At 41.5% G+C, this 22395-nt stretch overlaps 1 non-coding gene across 1 annotated transcript; it reads left to right on the top strand.

The window, feature by feature from the left end:
• The first annotated feature begins 20331 nt into the window (after positions 1-20331).
• LOC118624786 lies at positions 20332-20437 on the top strand. Its single transcript, XR_004958457.1, has one exon. It is a non-coding gene; the product is annotated as a U6 spliceosomal RNA (small nuclear RNA).
• The last annotated feature ends 1958 nt before the right edge of the window (positions 20438-22395 follow it).

The following is a 22395-nucleotide window of genomic DNA, read 5'->3' on the forward strand; positions in this document are numbered from 1 at the left end:
GCCAGAAGGGCTCCTGGGATTTCAATTTCCCTTTACTCTGGTCTCAGAGGTGGGAGCTATACCCTCTTTAAGCCGGGACTCCACAGACAGACGCAGGACCTGCCTACCCGAAACACACACGGCGGGTGGGAGGGGTGACTTTGAGCTCCATGGCGAAAGGGAGTATGACAGCAAGGAGCGTGGGCTCTCTGGGGCCTGGGTCATATCCATACGTATCTTTAGGGAAAGTAAAAAAGCTTGGAGAACATAAACACAGAGCCCAGAGTCAGGACTTGGTGGGAAAGCTGGCCAGAGCTCCCCTCCCCGCACGTAAGCCCTTATTTCTTCCTGTGTCGGTCAGGGTGGAAGTGGCTGGTAATGCCACTGAAGCCTGGACCACCTTCAGAGCCTGCCTGGCACAAAATGCGAGATTGATGGAGAACCTCCTTTTCTTTCTGTTCCGGGGGCAATGGGATGGACTTGCTGCTGGGGAATAGCCTGTGAACTCATGGAACTGGAAAGGGCTGAGCGTGGCCAGCACCCGGCAGGGTCTGTCCGTGGGAGCAGGGACCACTGTTTCTTTCTTTTTTTTTTATCCTCACCCGAGGATATTTTTCCATTTTTTGTACAGATAGAGTGGGAGGGAGAGAGGAAGGGAGAGAGAGAGAGAAACATCGACGTAAAGGGACACATCGAGTGGCTGCCACCCGCACGACCAACCAGTGCCGGGGACAAATTGCAACCGAAGTACGTGCCCTTAGCGGGAACCAAACCTGGGTCTCTCTGGACCGCAGGTCGACGCTCTAACCGCTGAGCCAAACTGGCCAGGGCGGGACCACTGTTTCTGACTGACTTAAGAGTTAGGAACATGAGACGAAGATAACATTTAATCCGTCTTGCACAGACTCGGTTCAGAAAAATCTTAAAAATATACTGAAAGGGGCTACATTTTTCTCTATGCCTGTTCCCTAGATGCAATAATTTTGTGTTGGAAAAACAGTATCAATATTTAAGCACATAGAAATGGAAGTATTTGGTGGGATGGAAAAACAGATGGATAACCTCTTTCTCTGTCTACCCAACGCCCCTTCCCTTTTTTTCTTTCCCCATTTTCTCTATTTTAGAAGCTAATTACATGAAGAGATTAAGGACATCTTTAAGCGACTATAAAAAATAAGGTTCATGTTTAGACAATTTTCCCAGCTGGAATGCTCTGTTTAACAGACTCTGTTTTCATGGCCTGCACTGTTTATTTTACATTCAGAGATGTGGGCACGTGGGAACCATTTGCAGAAAGTATCTTTGTTTGCTGCTACAATTGATATAATACAGAAGCAGAGGGTAGAAGTTCAACAGGCTGCCTTGCTAAAGCCAGATGTACAATCTTTCTTTTTATTACTACTGGCAAGTACATTTATGAGAAAAAAAGATGGGAGTTATGCAAAATAATGAAGAGATAAACCCATTCTGTCTCTGAAAGGATACGTAACACTCAAGATTTACAGAAGCATGAAAGTTCTCGGTGATCACTTGGAGCTGAATTCTGGGGGAAAGGCCCAGGATCCCTTCACGGACTTGCACTGAAATGTAATAATCGATGATAAAGTGTTGTGCCTTCGTTTGGACGCTCAGCACATCTTCCGCTGATGATTGATTGCAGGCGCCTTCAAACGTATCTCCCAGGTTCAGTTTCAATTTCTCCATCCCCCAGTCAATCCATCCTGTAGCCTGGTACCACAATGGTCTTTAAAACTGCAGATTTGACCATGGCTCCTCTTTGTCTTAAAATGCTAAAATGGTTGCTTCTAGGAGAGGTAAAAACTTGTGGTCCGTTGGCTGAAACCAGTTTTCAATGTTATATATGTGTGTGTGTGTGTGTGTGTGTGTGTGTGTGTGTGCGCACACACACATACACATACATACACTTTTCTTTGGACCACATACTGTGAGACTGAAAAAACATGGAACAGTTGCCAACATTTAAAAATTGAAGAATTTGACAGAAAAATCTGGACATTCTGCTATTATTAAAAAAAACTGGAAGCTCTGGCAACCCTAAACTTACATTTCGTATAAAAATAATTGAGCCGCTCCACTTGGAAGGGCATGCTTTCCCCAGGTTCCCACGGGTCCTGCACGTCCGGCCTTTTTTCTCATTGACGCGGCCACATTGTGCTCATTGACATGGTCTGCTTGGCATTTACAGGCACTTACGTTTTCAACTACTGGACTGTGGGCTCAAGTCCAGCTCCTCACCTTCATATGTAAGGACCATCTGACTCTCATTAACTTCTTTAGGCCCATTTCTCACATTTTCTCCTCTTGAACTTTATAATTCAAAAATACAGTTTCCCTTAATACACTGTGATTTTTACCATTTCCAGGCTTTTCCATCAATCTGAAAAGCCTTCCCTGCTTACCAAACTATTTTTCTTTTCTTCTTGAAAATGTTTTCCTGATAGCCTTAGCATTCACCATTCCTTCTTTGTGTTTTTTTCTGAACATTGAATATACACTTCCATGATTGAGTATATCACTGTACAGTTTACTTATTTGTATAAAATAGGAGAGCCCTGGCCGGTTTGGCTCAGCGGTTAGAGCGTCTGCCTGCGGTCCAGAGAGTCCCAGGTTCGGTTCCCGCTAAGGGCATGTGCCTCGGTTGCAGTTTGTCCCCAGCCCTGGTTGGTCGTGTGGGTGGCAGCCACTCGATGTGTCCCTTTCACATCGATGTTTCCCTCTCTCTCTTCTCTCTCCCTCCCACTCTGTCTGTACAAAAAAAAAATAGGAGAAACTTTCTCTTATGAGCCCGCAAGTATAAAAGTCCTTGTGGGGAGACGCAGGCCTCTGCAGAGGGGTGACTTTGACAAGTTTGGGCAGGAGCAGCTGAGCCCCAGGGCTGAGGAGCCTGTTGTCCCAGGTTTGGAGATGGGGACGGGAGTCTGTGCGGTGGGGCTGGAGGGTAAAATTGGGAAGATGCAGGAAAGAGACCTGAAAGGAGGAGAGAAATTTCCAATGGAGGCATTTTCAAGTAAGAACCAGCAGAAGAACTAAATATAAAGTCAGTTGAGAAGCATTGGAAGAGGTTGATCCTGGAGAACGGATTAATTGTGGTGGAGGAGAGGCAGTTACTTTCCATCATAAGCTTTCTGTAGATTTAAAAATCAAATTCACATAATAGTTTGATAAATTACTTAAAAGTTATATTTAGCAAAACACACATGTAACAATTGATTATATGGGATATGATCCTGTTCCATGGCCCCATGAGTCTCCATAAAGAATTTAAACAGTTGCCAACTTTGGAGTCATTCTTGTTCTTATGGAAACCAGGGAAGAGGCTGGGTTCTAAGTACCGGCCATTGTCAGACCGGAAGCGGCAGCTGGTGAAGGTCAGAGAACAGCTGATTTCTTAGCTACACTTATGTTTTCCCAAGTGCAATGTTAAAAGAATGTACAAATTAATACATGCACTTGATTTAAAAAGTATTGCAGAAGGATTGAGATTAAACAAACAAAAACCCACAATCCCCACCCTACTGTTTATCAGCTCAAGTCTCATCCTCTAGGGTCAACCTCTTTTAATTCTTCTATTTTTTTAATCCTCACCCGAGGATATAGTTCCACTTATCTTCAGCTAGAGTGGGAGGGAGTAGAGAGAGAGGGAGAGAGAGAATCATCAGTGTGAGAGAGACACATCAACTGGTTGCCTCCTGCACAACCCTGACCAGGGCTGGTGATGAACCGCAACTGAGGTATGTGCCCTTGGCCGAAACCTTTAGTCCTCAGGCTGATGTACTAACCGCTGGGCCAAACTGGCCAGGGCTCTTTTAATTCTTTTTATTTTTGTCACAGATGTTTCTCCTTTTTCCCTCATTGACACCCTCCTCCCAATCCCGCCACCTCCCGCCTCAGCATTGCTGTCTATGTCCATGGTTACGCATACATGCATGTAAATTCTGTGGTTTATCTCTTCCTTCCCGTGTCCCCTCTTCTGAGTCTTTTAATTTTTTTAAACCAGTGCTAGTGCTTATCCTCATATCCCCAAATAATGTGCTAAGTTTACGCAGAAGATTATATTTTGTTATTTATTTTTAATTTTTATTAAATTTATTAAGGTGACATTGCTTAATAAAATTATATAGGTTTCAGGTATACAATTGTATAATACGTCATCTGTGTGTTGTATTGTGTGTTCACCACCCAAAGGCAAGTCTCCTTCCATCACCATTCATCCTCCCTGTACCCTCTTTTCCCCACCGCCCTTTTTTCTCTGTTAATCACCAGGCTGTGTCTGTGTCTATGAGTTTTTGCTGTTGTTGCTGTTTTTGGTTTTTCTTGCTTAATCCCTTCACCTTTTCACCCAGCCCCTAAACTCCCTTCCCTCTAACAACTATCAGTCTGTTCTTTGTATCTATTAGTCTGTTTCTATTTTGTTCGTTAGTTCATTTTGTTCATTAGATTCTACATATAAGTGAAGTCATATGATACTTGTCTTCTGACTGGCTTATTTCACTTAGCATAATATTCTCTGGGTCCATCCATGCTGTGGTAAGACTGATTTCTTTTTTACGACTGAGTAGTATTCCGTTGTATACGTGTACTACAGCTTTTTTATCCACTCATCTACTGATGGGCACTTGGGCTGATTCCAAATGGAAGATTATATTTTCTAAAATGATCAAGACAATATCTCCTCTCTCACATAACTTAATATTTAAAAAAAATATTATGGAAATAAAACTTAATGTGAAATCTACCCTTTTAACAAATGTTAAAGAGTACAATGTACTATTGTTGACTATAAGTGCACCATTCTACAGATTTCTAGAACTTATTCATCTTGCTTGACTGAAAATGTAAGCCTGTTGCTTAGTAACTTCCCATTTCTTCTTCCTCCTAGCCCCTGGCAACAACATTCCACTCTTTGATTCTGTGAATTCAACTATTTTAGGCACTTCATATAAGTGGAATCATGTAGTATTTGTCTTTCTGTGACAAGCATATTTCACTTAGCATTTCTTCAAATCATATAGTTTCTAGAAAGTTACCATTCTCCTATCAAGAGAAAGAGTTTTTGTTCCCTCCCCTTGAAACTTGAAGGTCTTTATTCATTTGGGGGGTGGGGAAAATAAAATTAAAAGAAATTTCTTTAACTTTATAACTGAAATCTTTATCTGGATACAGGCAAGACTGTCACACACTGATGTTATTAACAATTTAACTAAGCAGACACATGCTCAAATACTAACAGGTGTATTATGGTTCTTATGGCTTTATAGCTGAGAAAACAAATAATGTAGTTAGTGTGTAACCAGAGCACAATTCTCAACCAGTTCAGACTTGACCCTGCCTCTCATCCATTCAAGCATCTGAGGCCGCTGCAAGCTCTTCCTCCTGCTCCTCACCAGCTGCTTCCAGATGCAGAGTCGACGCCTGAGTCAAGGAGTCACTTAAGCTCTGGAGCAGGGTCACCCTGGCTCTCAGCATAATTACTTTGGAAATTTAAATGTGGCACAGAGAACTGTCATGAACTGGAAAGTGCTAATGTGGACTTTGCTAATTAAAGTGATTGAACCTGCCCTGGCTGGTTTGGCTCAACCTTTGGAGCGTGGGCCCGTGGACCAAAGAGTCGCAGGTTAGATTCTGGTCAAGGGCACGTACCTTGGTTGTGGTTCGGCCCCCAGCCCTGGTCGGGGTCGTGCAGGAGGCAGCCAATTGATGTGTCTCTCTCACATCGGTGCTTCTCTCTCTCTCTCTCTCTCTGTCTCCCTCCCACTCTGTGTGAAAAAAATAAAAATGGAAAAATAGCCGTAGGTGAGGATTAAAAAAAATGTTGAAAGTGATTGAACCTCTGGCCTAAGCCTAAGTGGTCCCTACTTGCCACTCTCAGGATGGACTTGCAGAGCCAGGCTGCACTCCTTCACGGAGCTGTCCCTGAGCCAGTGGTGAGAATGGGCGCCCTCTGTTGGGGTGATGCCAACAAAGGAGATGAAAGAAGAGAGAACACAGGGCCCAATGCAATCTTACATACACACGTTAGGTGCTTAATAAATGTTTGCTTGTTGATCTACATGAGAAAAGTACACAGTAAATAAGCTCAGTGAATTACCCCAGAGTAAAGATGTCCTGGTAGGCACAATGCAGACCGAGAACTAGGCCATTATCAGCAACACAGAAGCCTCCCCAGGACTCCCTGCAGTCACTGCCTCCTTTTCTCCCCAAAGGTAAGCATCGTTCGAATTCCTAACATCATAATTTATTCAGTTTATTGCCATGGCAAACAATAAAGTATTCACACCATCGTAATTGAGATTTGGGAAACAATAAAATATTCCACCTGGGATACAATAAAATATTCCACCATCATAATATACATTTGCCTGCTTTTGAACTTTAGTGTAAATGCAGTTGTACAGTATATACGTCTGTGAAATTCATTCATGTTGAGGCATATAGTTGCAGCTGATTCTTTTTTTTTTTTTGTTTTTTTGTTTTTTTATCCTCACCCGAGGACATTTTTCCATTTTTTGTACAGATAGAGTGGGAGGGAGAGAGAGGAAGAGACAGAGAGAGAGAAACATCGATGTGAAAGGGACACATCGAGTGGCTGCCACCCGCACGACCAACCAGGGCCGGGGACAAATTGCAACCGAAGTACGTGCCCTTAGCGGGAACTGAACCCGGGTCTCTCCGGACCGCAGGCCGATGCTCTAACCGCTGAGCCAAACCGGCCAGGGTTGATTCGTTTTTTTAACCCATGTTCAAATGCATACCTGAATCATGATACATATACATTTTCTACTGTTAAAATGGTTTAATTGTTGCCTTGGCTAGTGTAGCTCAGTGTTAGAGTGCTGGACCATGCACCAAAGCGTCACAGGTTCGATTCCTGGTCAAGGACATGTACCCGGGTTGCAGGTTTGATCTCTGGCCATTGGTGAGGGCGCGTGAGGGAGGCAACCAGTTGATGCATCTGTCTCACATAGATGTTTCTCTCCCCTTCCCTCTCTCCCTCCATGCTCTCTAAAAATCAGTGAAAAAAATATCCTTGGGTGAGGATTAACAACAACAACAAAATATTTTGATGGTTTTCAGCTTTGGGCTATTATAGATAATGCAGCAATGAGCATTCTCTGGCATGTCTTTTGATGTAAATATGCATGTATTTCTTTTGGGTATATGTCTAGAGTAAATTGCTAAGGCCTAGGGTATATATATATTTTTTTCTTTTTCCAGTTTTTTTTTTTGGTGGTACATGCCCCTAGCGGGAACCGAACCTGGGACTCTCTGGTCCGCAGGCCGATGCTCAACCGCTGAGCCAAACTGGCCAGGGCATCTTTTTGCAGTTTTATTGAGATATAATTGACATATAAAATTGTGTAAGTTTAAGGTGTACAATGTGATGATTTGATACATGTATATATCGCAAGTAGATAACCACAGCAGGACTGGTTATCACCTCCATCACCTTATAGGTTTACCTTTTTTCTTGTGGTCAGAACACTTAAGAACTACTCTCTTAGCAACTCTCAAGTAGATAACACAGTATCATTAACGACAGTCACCATGCTGCAATTAGATTCCCAGAATTTATTCATCTTATAAATGACAGTTTGTACTCTTTGCCCAACATCTGCCCACATCTCCCATCTCCCCGCCCCTGACCGTCACTATTCTACTTTTTGTTTCTGTGAGTTCATCTTTTTTTAGATTTCACATAGGAGGACATAACGGTCGTCCGTCTTTCTCTGTCTGACTTAGTTCACTTAGCAAATGTCCTCAAGGTTTATCCATGTTGTTGCATGTGGCAAGATTCCATTCTCTCTCATGGCTGAATAACATTTCATTGTATGTAGATACACCAAACCTTTTTTATCCATTCATCCATTGACAAAACTTAGGTTTTTTCCCCCCCATGTCTTGACTATTGTAAATAATGCAGCAATGGACACGGGACTGCAGCTATCTCTTCAAACTCTGGGCCCTCAGTTGGGCCCTGATGATATTTTCTGTGGATCCCTGTAATGATTTCCTAATGGGTCTCCCAGCTAACATCTTATCTTTTCGCTCACTCTTCTGATGACCAGATTGATTTTTAAAAAATATATACATCTTACCAGATCAATGTCAAAGTTATAGTCTTCAGTGGAAATGTTAGTGGTGCATAACTTTTCCAGACCGGTCTAAACTGGAGAGGGGAGAACAGTGCTCAGCAAGTGTCGGTGACTGACAGGTGGTAAAAGAAACCAGGGCCCAGCATGCCCACGGACATGTTTGAAATGACTGAGTTCCTGTCTTGTGCAAGGGTTGGAGGGTGGTATGAAGAAACAGAAGAAAAAGATTGATCTTGAGGCTTAAAAATGAAAAAGGTGAGATGAAAGGAACATGAGGTAAAGATTGGAAAGAGAATAGAGAAAAATAAAATTGGAATCATAACTTCTGCTTCTATTGAGTTGGGAAGTCACAGAATTTTTACATTAATGTGAAGGAAATTACTGTATAAATGCCAGAAGTGTCTGTAACAATTCCCTAAAAAGATGTAAAGAAAGAGAGCCCAGTTGATATTGTAAAGGAGAGGGAAAACGTAAATCAGGAAATGAAGTTAGGGTTCCTTTTTGAAGTTCAGGAGAAGACCAAACAAAGTTACAAGAAATTTTGCAGAGTTGCTTTTGTGTGTGTGTGTGGGTTTAATATCACCATTTTCATGAGTCTGGAGGGCAGTTTCTGACATCTGTTAAATGATCTGAAACAAGAACAGTGCAGACCTGGTGTGATAGAAAGTATAGTTTATGGATTAGGTATGCCTTCTAAACGGTACATTCCTTATTTTGAAACAAGGGAATTAAAACTAAAATAAGAAAAATTATGGAAAATTGACAACTGATAAAAAACAATGCACTCACATCCCTATTAGAAATAGCCATGGTTCTTCTTGCAAAAACAAAACAAAACAAAAACAAAGGCGAAGCAGGGAGATTTACCTGTTCGAGCAAGATGAGAGGTTTATGGCGAAGAGGCCGTGAATGTGTTCAGAATTGCCTTGCCCAGTGCTATGAACGTTTGAAGATGCTAGTGATGGAGAACATAAGAAAGTAGCTCACATAAAATAGCTATTTCATTGAGATATGGATAAATATATTGCTGCCATCAAAAGCTTACTCAATACTGCATTGAGTTCAAATATGTGATAAAAGGCCAAAAGCAAAATCAGAAAAATAAGTTTTATAGTATAAAAATGTATTAGGATTAATAAACAAAATCCTATGTCGTTTAAAGACAAAATCAAAAGGAATTTGTGAACTTCTGTTTACAGAGGGGCTGTGGCAGATCGCACTGTATGTGTGCCCGTGTGTGATTGGGTGGGATGCGCTTGGCACAGAATCGCCTGGCCAAGGTGGTCTGCAGTCCGTGGGCTGCCTAGCTGGGAGGAAGGAGGGTCTCTTCCAATTTGTCTACTCAGATGAAAAGAAGGTGGGGTGGGAATGGGGAGAAGGGAGTGAATGGGGGGAAAAAGAGGGACATCTGTAATACTTTCAACAATAAAAACAAATTTAAAGCCCTGGCCAGTTTGGCTCAGCGGTTAGAACATTGGCCTGTGGACCAAAGGGTCACGGGTTAGATTCCTAGTCAAGGGCATGTACCTATGTTGCAGATTTAATCCCCAGCCTCAGAGAGGGTCGTGTGGGGGGCACCTAATCTCTCTGTCTCTCTCACATTGATGTTTCTCTCTCTCTCTCCCTTTCCCACTCTAAGAAGCAATGGAAAAATAGCCTCAGGTAAAGATTAAAAAAAAATTTTTTTTTTTAAAAAGAGCAAACATAATATTAGACACAGCAATATTCTGTAGAAATAACCGTACCAGACATTAATAATTTGTACACAAGGATGTCCGAAGTGGCACTTTTTGTATTATAAAATAAAATGTTGAAGACAATTGGAATCATCGCAGAGGAATGGTCAAATTATGGTTCCTCCATACTAGGGAATGTTGTATTGTTTTCAAAATTAAAAATCTTTATTTCTATTAAAAAAGTATGCCTTCTTGTAATTCGCCCACCCAGAGGGGGTGCATTTTCCTAATGCGTGAACAGTTCCGTGAAGAGTTATGTAGCGGATGAAGAGCAGGAGGAAGGCTTGGAGAGGTGAGAGAGAACGCTGGTCTGCAGTTCTGTAGGCCCCAGTTCAAGTCCTTCCTGCGTCACTAACCGTGAATGTGGCCTTAGCTTCTTTACGTCTCTTTTTCCTCATCTGTAGAATCACCTAGATCCCCTCACAGATCACTGTGGGTTTTCAAGGGATTAACATACATAAAAGTGCTTTGTCATTCGTGAAACACAATTCCGCCTTCATGTAGTAAACATACATTGAGCACATACTGTGTGCCAGGCACTTTGTTAACAAAGCCGCAGACACAAAGCTGGAAAAAGCACAGTCCTTATCCTCGGGGAGCTGACAATCTATGGAAATGGCAGATGAACCCATAGTTATAATGCATTGTGATCTAGAGTATAAAAAATGCTGTGAACTTGGAGAGGGTGGAGGGGCCCTTGTAATGTAGGATCCCTGGACCCCTCGTGTGCTCCTCCTCAGAAGCCTACACAGTCAACTGGATGCCTTCAAATCTCTAGTACCATGTGTATCTGGATAGCAAAATAGTACACAGGTAGAGGGCCACCTATAACATAAAGTTCCCTTTGTGCAAATTAGAAAGAGAGACCCCTTCTGGGCAGACACGTTGCAAAATGTGATCCCTCTACCTTTGCAAAGAGCAATCAGAAAAAAGCAACCTGACCAAGTCAGCTGGAACAGGTGGTCAGAGGGCCAGACTGGATCTATCTCTTATGCTCCCCTGGCCAGGGGTTACTGGGTCAGGCACAGCCTGAATCACTAAATATGGTGGCCTGGCAGGGGTAGGTTTTTGTAGTTCTTGCTTTTGAAGATTGTAATAATAATAAAAAAAAAAAATCAGATCAGGATACAGCCTGTATGCAATTTAGGGGAAAAACTTAATTCTGCGGCTTACACAGACAGACTGATATACGCCTGGGAGGGATGGGAGCATTTTGCCAGCTTTCCTATGTGGGCTCTAACTGATTTGATTGATGGGCCTCTGAGCCCATCAGGAACACAGAAACCACTCTGAGTAGGTAGACGGAGGGAGTTTAGTGTGGGAACTGGTCACACAGGTGATGGGATCGCTGAATAGTCAAACAGGAGGTGGTGAGCCAACCCCGATATTGGCCATGGCAGGAAGTTAATGTCATTCCTAGGCTGGAACAACAAAAGGAGGAGTGTGTTCCCAGAGCCTGGAGGCCAGGTCGCTGTGTGGAAAATGAAGCCACTGTAGGTCTGGGTGGTATGAGATGGCACTACAGGGAGGGGATAAGCCCCTGCTGGAGGTGTTGCTGAAGGTGGCGAAGGAGGGGGAGATATGCCCTGGTTCTTTCCTCCATGTCTCCAGGCTCCCTCCCCACCTCTCCTGGCTGATTTCAGATCCTCCCACTACAGGGAAGCCTTGGAAATGCAGTGTGGGGGAGGGGAGAGGAAGGACATCTGAGGGCTCATTGATTGGCTCAAGCTTGGTACAGGAGAGAGAAGAAAAGCCAAGGTTAGACCAATTCACCAAGAACTATACTGAGTTCTCATTATAAAATAGTTGTTTAGAGCCCAGCTGGTGTGGCTCAGTGGATTGAGCACTGTCCCATGGACTGAGAGGCCCTGGTTTGATTCCTGGTCAGGGCACGTGCCTGGGTTGTGGGCTCCATCCCCATAGCAAGCGTGCAGGAGGCAGCTGATCTATGTTTCTCTTTCACATCAATGTTTCTATCTATCTCTCCCTTCCTCTCTCTCTAAAAACATATTTGAAAAATATATTAAAAACTAAATAAATACAATAGTTGCCTAGAAAGAAGCACCCATGAGGAGGGGTTTAGGTTTGCAGTTAAAACACTGGTACACAATGACTAACAAGTGCAGAAACTGGCAAATAAAATGAACATGAACATTTAAAACGTGAAGAACATTTTTAATCAATATCACTGAGACTTGGTGAAAAGGGCCTGTATTATATGATTAAAGAGCATTTTCCGGTGGAGAAATTTCCTTCCTTCATTTTGTGACAGGTGTCAGCTGCCTGGGTGGAAGACAATGATAGTCTCATTCTGTCATAATGCAGGTCAACCTAAATGATGGTCTCATTCTGTCATAATGCAGGTCAACCTAAATGATGGTCTCATTCTGTCATAATGCAGGTCAACCTAACGATGAGCTACAAGAGCCCCTGCCCAAGCCTCTCCCTCTGGGTCAAGGGAAGGATTTTTTTTTTTAGAGTAGAAGGGAGAGAGAGAAACATCAATTTTACAGCGACATATTGATTGGTTGCCTCCCACACAACCGAGGCCGGGACTGGGGATTGAACCTGCACCCCAGGTATATGCACTTGACGAGAATTGAACCTGGGACCCTTCGGTGGACAGGCCAACACTCTAACCGCTGAGCCAAACTGGCCAGGGCAGGGATGTTTTTTAAAAATTTCCACCCAAAGATATGCTTTTATTGATTTTTAGAGAGAGAGGACTGGAAAGAGAAAGAAAAAAATCGATGTGATAGAGAAACATCGATTGGTTGCTGCTGGTCTATGCCCCAACTGGGAATTGAACCCACAACCTAGGCATGTGCCCTGACTGGGAATCAAACCCGCACCTTTTTGATGTATGGAACAACACTCCAACCATCTTAGCCACCCAGCTGGGGCAAGGGATGGAATGAGTTCTGAGGTCTCTCAAAAGATGGCTGTTACCCCTGGTGTGAGTCCTTCTGGCCCTTAGTTCTTCTGGATGCTGAGGTGAAGCCAGGTTATTCTAGGTGTGAGTCTGGATACCTCGTACAAAAATCAATAATCCTGTTATTTGGGACTCTAATGCCTTTCTTTTCTTTTTCTTTTTTCTTTTTGGTATGTGCCCCTAGTGGGAATCAAACACGGGACTCTCTGGTCCGCAGGCTGATGCTCCAACTGCTGAGCCAAACCAGCCAGGGCTCTAATCCCTTTCTTTAGAGTACCCATTTGCTCTCTCTCTCTTTTTTAAAATCCTCACCTGAGGATATCTTTTAGAGGCAGGGAGAGAGAGAGAGAGAGAGAGAGAGAGAGAGAGAGAGAGAGAGAGAAACATCCATCAGTTGCCTCCCATACACGCCCCTACCAGGAATCAAACCTGTAATTTAGATAATCCCTGGCCGGGAATTAAACCCGATAGATTTTGGTATATAGGATGATGCTCCAACCAACTGAGCCATGTGGCCAGGGGGCCCATTTTGCTGTCTCTTATGCAATCATCTTCTAAGACAGTGCTGTTCAACAGAATTTTCTGTGATGATGGAAATATTCCATGTCTGAATTGTTCAAGATGGTAGCCACTAGCCACATGTAGCTATTGAGGACTTGAAATGTGGGTAGAGTAACTGAGAAACAATTTTAATTTTAATATTAATTATTTACAGTTTAAATTAAAATCTCTACATGTGGCTAGTGGCTACCATGTGGGGCAGTGTATCTCTGTGGTGTTGAGACTGATCCTTTGAATGATCTCACTGGTTTATTCCACAAGGGGAAACAATCTTTCCTTTGCTTTCCAAGTAATTCCTGGAATTAAGTTCGTTAACTCAGACCACCAAGATAGACAGAAATTTCACTGCAGCCTTAGACTGTTGCTAATTCTATTGTTTATGTCCCCAATGCCCCATGCAACCAAGAAGATCCCAAACTCCTCTTCCTGATGAAGTCAGGGAGATGACAAGACTTGGGAAAAGTTTCTTGGCCAATGGGAGCTTAGGAAGAGAGGGCCAAGGGCGGCACTCTAATGGTTCATGGCCACCGAGTGGTGTGGGAAGCTATCTGGAAGGTTTTATTTTGGCTCGTGAGAGAGGCACAGAGAGGCTAAAAGGGAGTTCTCCGACATATCTCAGAGAATGCCACCAAAGAAAACAGCCAACACCAAGCTAAAACTATGACAAAAATAATAAAGCCAGCGTGAGCTCTATCCCAGAGGATACCAGCGGGAGGCAGAGTGCAGCAGTGGACCAGAACCCGTCTAGCCATACAAAATGATGACGCGCATAAGGCTACATCGCCCGGACGGCTCGCCAGGACTACAGTGCCTCCTCCTTGATTAGAGAATCAGCAAGGGACATCCCCAAGTGACTGAGCTTAAATCTAAGGGGAGAAAATACAAAATGACTAAAGTTACTCCCCCAGAAAACCTAAGTGACACAGCAATAACAGAATGATTCTGTCATTTATACAGGGTGTCCCAAAAATGTCAACACAACTTTGAATGATTATAAAGCCATTTATACATTTCATTTTCAAAATGTAATAGAATTTTCAGATACCCTGGATACATTTTTGGGGGGACACCCTGTATATACACCATGGGCATGGTTAAGCATATTTGTAGCAAAAAAAGAAAACAGGAAAAGACAACACAAATAACAAGGTAAAATCCCAATAATAGGAGAATAGGGCATTTGTGGAACTGCCATACTATACCATGGTGAAAATAGAGAAACTACTATGTGGAGTGGTGTGGAAAAATTTACAAAATATTGAGCGGAAGAAGCAAGTTATTAGAAGAGTATATGCCAACGTCATATGAGATAATAAACAGGCAAAGGGGAGTAAAATTGCTTTGGGAATAGACACAAATGGTGGCAACGAATGAAAAACGAATGGAGAAATGCAGAAATCAGGTTAATAGTCACCACTGGAAGTCCAAGAGGAGGGTGGCGTCAGGGGGCCACGGTAATAGTAATGCTTTTTTCTTGATCTGTGTGGTGGGGACAAAGTTGTTCACTTTTTAAATTATCCTTACTGCTCGGCTGGTGTGGCTCGGTGGTTGAGCGTCGACCCGTGCATCAAGAGGTCACCGGTTGGATTCCTGGTCAGGGCACATGCGCAGGTTGTGGGCCTGATCCCCACTGGAGGGCATGCAAGAGGCAGCCAGTTGATGTCCTCTCTCATCAATGTTTCTGTCTTTTTCTCCCTTTACATTCCTCTCTCTCTAAAATCAATAAAGGAAAAAAAAAAAGCTCTTAAAAAAATAAATAAAATTAGTATTATTAAAATCACCCATAATGTTGAGGGAACAGTATATGTACAATGTGGTATCGTATCTATAATGTTTAAAATCATGTAGAACTATATATTGTTTCTAGATTCATATTAGAAGTATAAAATATATTCCAAATTCAGGGGAGAGAGAAAAAAAAGCCTGTGGGATTCATAGGGGTTTCAATGTAAGCAGTCATTAGCATTTTTATTTCCTTGTCTGAGTAGTATTTGCTATAGTTTTATATGCCTAAAATATTTCACCAAAATTATAAAAAGCAGAAGCAGTGTGGCTTCATTGGTGAATCTGGGGGGAGGAATGCACCCTCCAAAGAGCAGATGGACGGGAGGGGGGAGCGTACAAGGAAAGGCGAATGCCAGTTACTTCTAGATTCATTACAACAATTGCGAAAGATAGAAGTCTGTAGAAAAACTGTTCATAGCAAGGAGAACTGGAGAATAATCTAACGTCAACAGATGGCTATAGAAAGTAGAGTGTCCTAGTATTTCATTCATTCATCCAATCAACCTATTTCTATTGACTTTCTATTGGAAGGCTTTGTTCGGCTCATCTCCTATTTTATGCATCTTTAACAACAGGAGACCAGCCCTGGCCGGTTTGGCTCAGCGGTTAGAGCGTCGACCTGCGGTCCTGAGAGACCCGGGTTCGGTTCCCGCTAAGGGCATGTACCTCGGTTGCAGTTTGTCCCCGGCCCTGGTTGGTCGTGCGGGTGGCAGCCACTCGATGTGTTCCTTTCACATCGATGTTTCTCTCTCTCTCTCTGTTCCTCTCTCTCCCTCCCACTCTACCCGAACAAAAAAATGGGAAAATGTCCTCCAGTGAGGATAAAAAAACAAACAAAAACAACAACAACAAAAACCAACTGGAGACCAAATTGAAATGAATGGAAAATTCCATAAGTAATCAGTGTAAATTAGGTAAGGGGTTAAGAGACCACTTAGCATGTGGCATTTCTGTGTGTGTTTGCTTGTTTATTTTTGAGAGGCAGCCTAGGACAGGTGGTAAGGGTTCCTGGTTCTGGAACCAGACTACTTGGTTCTAATTCCAACTCCACCAATTTCTAGCTGTGTTTTCTTGAGCTAGTTGCTTAACCTCTCTATGCATTAATTCTGTAAAAAAACATGAATGATGGACTTCATGGGGTTGCGAGGATTAAAAGAATTAACATATATAAAGATTAAGAACTCATAGGGTTTCTTCTTCTTATTAATTCTAACTCCCTTAAGTTTATTCAAGTTTCCAGGGCTAAATTAATTATTGCTTTATAAACAATGTCAGAAATTATCATACCAATTGGTGACTCAAGAAGTCATGAATGGGGTGAGGTGCTGGGCTGGGACAGGGCAAGAAGATAATCAGGTATGTCCAGGTAGATGAATAGACTAGAGACATAAATTTAGGAGTCGTTAATATGCAGATTTCAGTGTTGGATCTTAAAACAGATTTTAAAACTTCTTTTTTGCTCCCCTTCTTGTAGTAAATGATAACATTCCCAGTATTTATCACTGCCTTTCCTTTAGAACATGTTTAGGAGAGAGCAGCATGTCCTACACTGGTCTACACTGGTTGCTGAATTTACCTGTATTCCTGTTTAGTATATGCTGCATTTAGACTTACTTATGGCACTGAAGACATTTTTTTTTTTTTTTTTATCCTCACCCGAGGACATTTTTCCATTTTTTGTTCAGGTAGAGTGGGAGGGAGAGAGAGGAACAGAGACAGAGAGAGAAACATCGATGTGAAAGGAACACATCGAGTGGCTGCCACCCGCATGACCGACCAGGGCCAGGGACAAACTGCAACCGAGGTACGTGCCCTTAGCGGGAACCGAACCCGGGTCTCTCAGGACCGCAGGCCGACGCTCTAACCGCTGAGCCAAACCGGCCAGGGCACTGAAGGCATTTTTTAAAAAGGAAGCAAATTTAGCAAATCATGAAGATATGTAAATACTACGTATGCCCAAAGAAGCTCTGAATTCAGGTCTCAGTTGCTGTCACAAAGGAATGAATGGAATTCTAATCCCCACCCTTTTTTGTTGTTGTTGTTAATCCTCACCTGAGGATATTTTTCCATTGATTTTTAGATAGACTGGAGGGGAAGTAGAGAGAGAGAGAGAGAGAGAGAGAGAGAATGAACATTGATGTGAGAGAGACACATTGACTGGTTGTCTCCTGCATGACCTCAACTGGAGCCAGGGATCAAACCTGTAACCCAGGTATATGCCCTTGACTGGAAACCGAACCTGAGACCCTTCAGTTTGTGGGTTTACACTCTAACTGCTGAGCCAAACTGGCCAGGGACCCTACCCATTTTTTTACAGAATAAAAATGCTTTAGCATTGTTGCAGCTGTCACCACTACATTAAGCTGGTTTACAGATGTTCTCTACTGAGCGTCACATGCTATAAAAACAAACAAACCTCACACTCCCCAGATGACACTGGATACTCTCTGTTATGGATAAAACTCTCCCCAATACTCCTCAAGTGGGAAGTTTCATCCTTGCTTCATTGCTCTCATTTGCTTTCTTCTTAGGATGGCATTAATTTTGAGTTCTATCTGTTTTCATTAATCCCATTTTTTCAGTGACTTGAATGGAGGTGCTAGACATCAAAGGGTGAGGAGATAATGGTTCTTTATCCAGAAAGAACAGTAAAAGTTATTAGTAACACACCTGAAACCACACTGTGGAAAAGGGCTGCAAGGTTGTTTTGAAAAAGAAAAAGAAAACCCTAGTTCCTGTGTGATTTAACTCTGAGTCCTAACAAAAAACTTTATGGGCATTCAACTATCTAGTTCTTTGCTTTGTTTCCTGATAATGAGGCCCAGAAAGGATATATTTTGCGATTTTATATTTTTCCCCAGGTTTGCTTATTTTAGTAACTGGAGATGAAAAAAGTATTTTTTGAGTAATCTATATGATATTTCTTATATCTGGGATGTTTTAATATCACTCGAATGTATCTAAATTCTAGATGTATATGTTGCTATGCTGAGGGCCATTCGAAGCAATGTAAATTGGTGTTCTGCTCAGCAGGCCTTCCCAATTATGGGCTGTGTCAGAAGCCTGTACTTTACTATTTAGGACTATGAATAGCTTTCTCTAGCACTGAAAAGCTAGGAATCGAAAATTAAATTTTTAGAGGAAAATGATCCTTGGATGATTTTGCAGACTGGCTAAACTTTCCATCCCAATTTACTCAATTATTATCGAGGGCCTAATTTGTGCCAGTCATATTGATTGTGAAGACGCTGAACCTAATGATAGACTCTTCTTTGGAATAGTTTGTTAAGGTTCTAGTTTAGTTGGTTTTCTGCGTCCCTGTGTCGTCACTGACTTTCTGTTCATGCTGACTGGTTAGCTGAACTATGTATGCTCCTTAGTTGTCAGTCTGAAGTGATTTTCTTCTCATAGGAAACGCCAGATCTCTGTCTGGGGAGCATTAAACAACTTTATGGTTATTGTATTACGAAAGGGTTTTAAGCAAGGAACTGGCCTAAAAATGGTCACTTCATCTTATTTTGCTTGGCGCACTTGTCATTTGTCTTAGTCTCAAAACCAAGAAATCTCAATATCCCTCTTAGTGTGTGGTCTCAGGTTTGGAAGAAATGACTTGGCGGGACTCAGAAGGATGAAGCACCTCTTTGGATCATTTACCTACTCCACATAATGGAAGAATGGCAGCCAACTCTCTCTGAAATTGCAGCTAATTTGTACAAATAACAAAGAGGAATCTACCAAGAAAGAGCCTTTCACTACTTGAAGATAATTTAGCTTTTAAAAATTATGTTTAAAAAGAAATCACTAACCACAGCAATGGCAGCAGTGTTTCTACCAGAACAGACATTTCTGATTAATTCCTTGGCCATTAAACCCTGCAGGTCAATCCACATGAGCAGTAAAATTGTAGTGAGGGAGAAGTGACGGAGAAAGTTTTGCTTTTTTGACTGTCAGCATTACCGGTCATATTTTATTCCCTCTTCTGAGTAGTAAACTAGGAGCTGCCAAATGGCTAGGGAAAAAATTTAAAGTATTAAATACTCTCTACATGGCTGTTAAAATAAGAATTCCATCTGTATGTTATAGAATTAAGTGATTCTAAGGAAAGTATTAGCTCTTAATAGTCCTTCAGTAGTTTTTTTGTTACATTAACTTCCCACAAGGAAGACTTAATGACAGTTTCCAAGCTTGGCTAGAAAGAAGAAACACAGCTTGAATTTTCTTTCCAGAAGATGATGATTTTGGAACGGTAACATTTATTTTCCTTTTGAATTATGTACACAGTTGCTTCTCCAAGAATACCAAAACTGAATATTTTTCATCCCTATTTTCCTTCCAATTTCAGGGCATATAATAATTTGCCTTCCATAATTATAGATGGATAAAGGCTGTTCCATTTCCCATAATATCCTCTTGAATTCTTAGCTTGGGTTAATCTTAAACTGAATTTGAATAGGGATTCCCTGTTATGTAGCTGGTGGCTAACAAAGTCACAGGTTCTACTGCCTTTCACATTATAGGTGCTAAAAATTACTGGAGCTGAGGATCGGTGGCTTCCATTGCAGAGATAGGAAATATCCAGGACTGTGCGGGCTCCGTGCCTGCCCAAGGCAACACCTTGTGCGGATGTAAGAACAAAAGTGAGTACCTGATTTTATAAGTTCTTTACAGTTCATAAGGCACATTGACACACTTCATGTGTTTGTATCTTGACAATCCTCTGAGGTAGGCATGACAGGGATTACTGTGTCCTTTATAGGATGAAGAAATTGATGTTCAGAGAGATAAAAATGCTTTCGTAAGGTCACTCATCCAGTAAGTGGTGGAGGCAGGTGGAAGGTCCTGAAGCCTTTAAACCACATTAGCTCTATGCCACATTGTCCCAGTGCTAGAATGGAGTTTTCAGATACCCAGAGAAATGGTGCTTAGCATAAACTGGAAGAACAACAAAGGATTTGGAATGAGAAGATGAGGGCTCAAGGTACAATTCTACTACTCTCTAGTCATGTGACCTACTTAGTCAAGAGATTCTGCTTCTCTCCAAGACCAGTGTTCTCCTCCAACCCCTAAACATACATACCCCCCCTGAAAACAACATCAACAACAAAACCCCCAAACCAAAAGTGTAGTACTTCAGAGTTTCACAAGTATTTTTTGACTTGTGGGTTGGAAAAGCTGACTAATTCATCTTCACTATTCTCATGAAGGATTCTTGACAGAAAATACTGTGCTCGATTAAGTAGCACATAGACTAAAACTGGAATGACACAGAGAAGATTAGATGGCCCCTGTGCAAGGATGACGCACAAATTCGTGAAGTGCTCCATATTTTTTATATGTTGTTTACAAGAGACCCACCTCACAACAAAAGACTCACATAGGTTAAAAGTGAAGGGATGGAAAAAAATCTTCCAAGCAAACAGAAAGAAAAAAAGCTGGGTAGTAATACTCACATCTGATCAAATAGATTTCAAAATGGAGGTCATAACTAGAGACAAAGAAGGTCACTATACAATGTTGAAAGGATCTATCCAACAGGAAGATATAACCTTGGTAAACATATATGCACACAATATAGGAGCACCAAAATATATTAAAAATCTGGAGGATTTCAAAGGAGAAATCAACAGCAATACAATCATAGCAGGGGACTTCAATACCCTGCTGACAGCACTGGATAGATCCTCTAGACAAAAAATTAACAAGGAAACACAGCCTCTAAATGAAGCACTAGACCAAATGGATTTAATAGATATCTACAGAGAATTACACCCCAAAACTACAGAATACACATTCTTCTCAAGTGCACATGGGACATTCTCAAAGATAGGCAAATGCTGGGACACAAACTAAGTCTCTACAAGTTCAAGAAGATTGAAATCATAATAAGCATCTTCTCAGATCAAAATGACATAAAACTATAAATCAATTGCAATAAGAACATGCAAAGACATTTGAAAACATGGAGGCTAAATAGCATGTTATTAAACAATGAGTGGGTTACCATGGAGATCAAGGAAGATATTAAAAACTTCCTGGAAACCAATGAAAATGAACATACAACGTCACAAAATCTATGGGATGCAGTGAAAGCAGTTCTGAGGGGGAAAGTTCACAGCACTACAGGCCTAACTCAAGAAGCAAGAAAAATTTCTAATAGACTATCTAACCCCACAACTTAAAGAACTAGAAAGCAAACAAAAAGAAAACCCCAGAGCAAGGAGAAGGAAGAAAATAGTAAATATCAGAGCAGAAATAAATGACATAGAGACCAAAAAAACAATTCAATGGATCAGTGAAACAAAGAGCTGGTTTTTCGAAAAGATAAACAAGATTGATGGACCCTTAGCTAGACTCACCAAGAAACAATGAGAAAGAACCCAAATACACAAAATCAGAAATGAAAGAGGAGAAGTAACAACTGACCACAGAAATACAAAGGATCATTAACAAATACCATGAACAATTACATGGCAACAAATTTGACAATCTATATGAAATGGATAAATTTCTAGAAACAAATAGTCTCCCAAAACTGGACCAGGAAGAAATAGAAAACTTGAACAGACCAATAACAACTAAGGAAATTGAAGATGTAATCAAGACTCTCCCAGCAAACAAAAACCCAGGCCTGGACAGCTTCACGGGGAGTTTTACCAAACATTCAAGGAAGAACTAACACCCATTATCCTCAAACTCTTTCAAAAAATTCAAGAAGAAGGAAGACTTCCTAACTTGTTTCATGAGGCCAGCATAATTCTAATTCCAAAACCAGAAAAAGACATTATGAAGAAAGAAACTACTGGCCAATATCCCTGATGAACATAGATACCAAAATCCTGAACAAAATACTAGAAATAGGATCCAGCAATACATCAAAAAAATTATTCACCATGACCAAGTGAGATTCATCCCAGGGATGCAAGGCTGGTACAATATTTACAAATCAATAATGTGATATACCACATAAACAAAATGAAAGATAAAAACTACATGATCATATCAATAGATGCTGAAACAGCATTCAACAAAATCTAGCACCCATTTCTGATAAAAACGCTTAACAATGTGGAAATAGAGGGATCATATCTTGACATAATAAAGGCCATATATGAAACACCTACAGCCAACATCATACTCAATGGGCAAAAACTAAAAGCGTTTCCCTTAAGAACAGGAACAAGACAGGGATGCCCACTTTTGCCACTCTTATTTAACATAGTACTGGAAGTCTTAGCCACAGCAATCAGACATGGAAAAAAAAAAGAGATCCAAATTGGAAAGGAGGAAG

Source organism: Molossus molossus, unplaced genomic scaffold, assembly GCF_014108415.1.
Source record: "Molossus molossus isolate mMolMol1 unplaced genomic scaffold, mMolMol1.p scaffold_m16_p_10, whole genome shotgun sequence".
Taxonomy (NCBI): domain Eukaryota; kingdom Metazoa; phylum Chordata; class Mammalia; order Chiroptera; family Molossidae; genus Molossus; species Molossus molossus.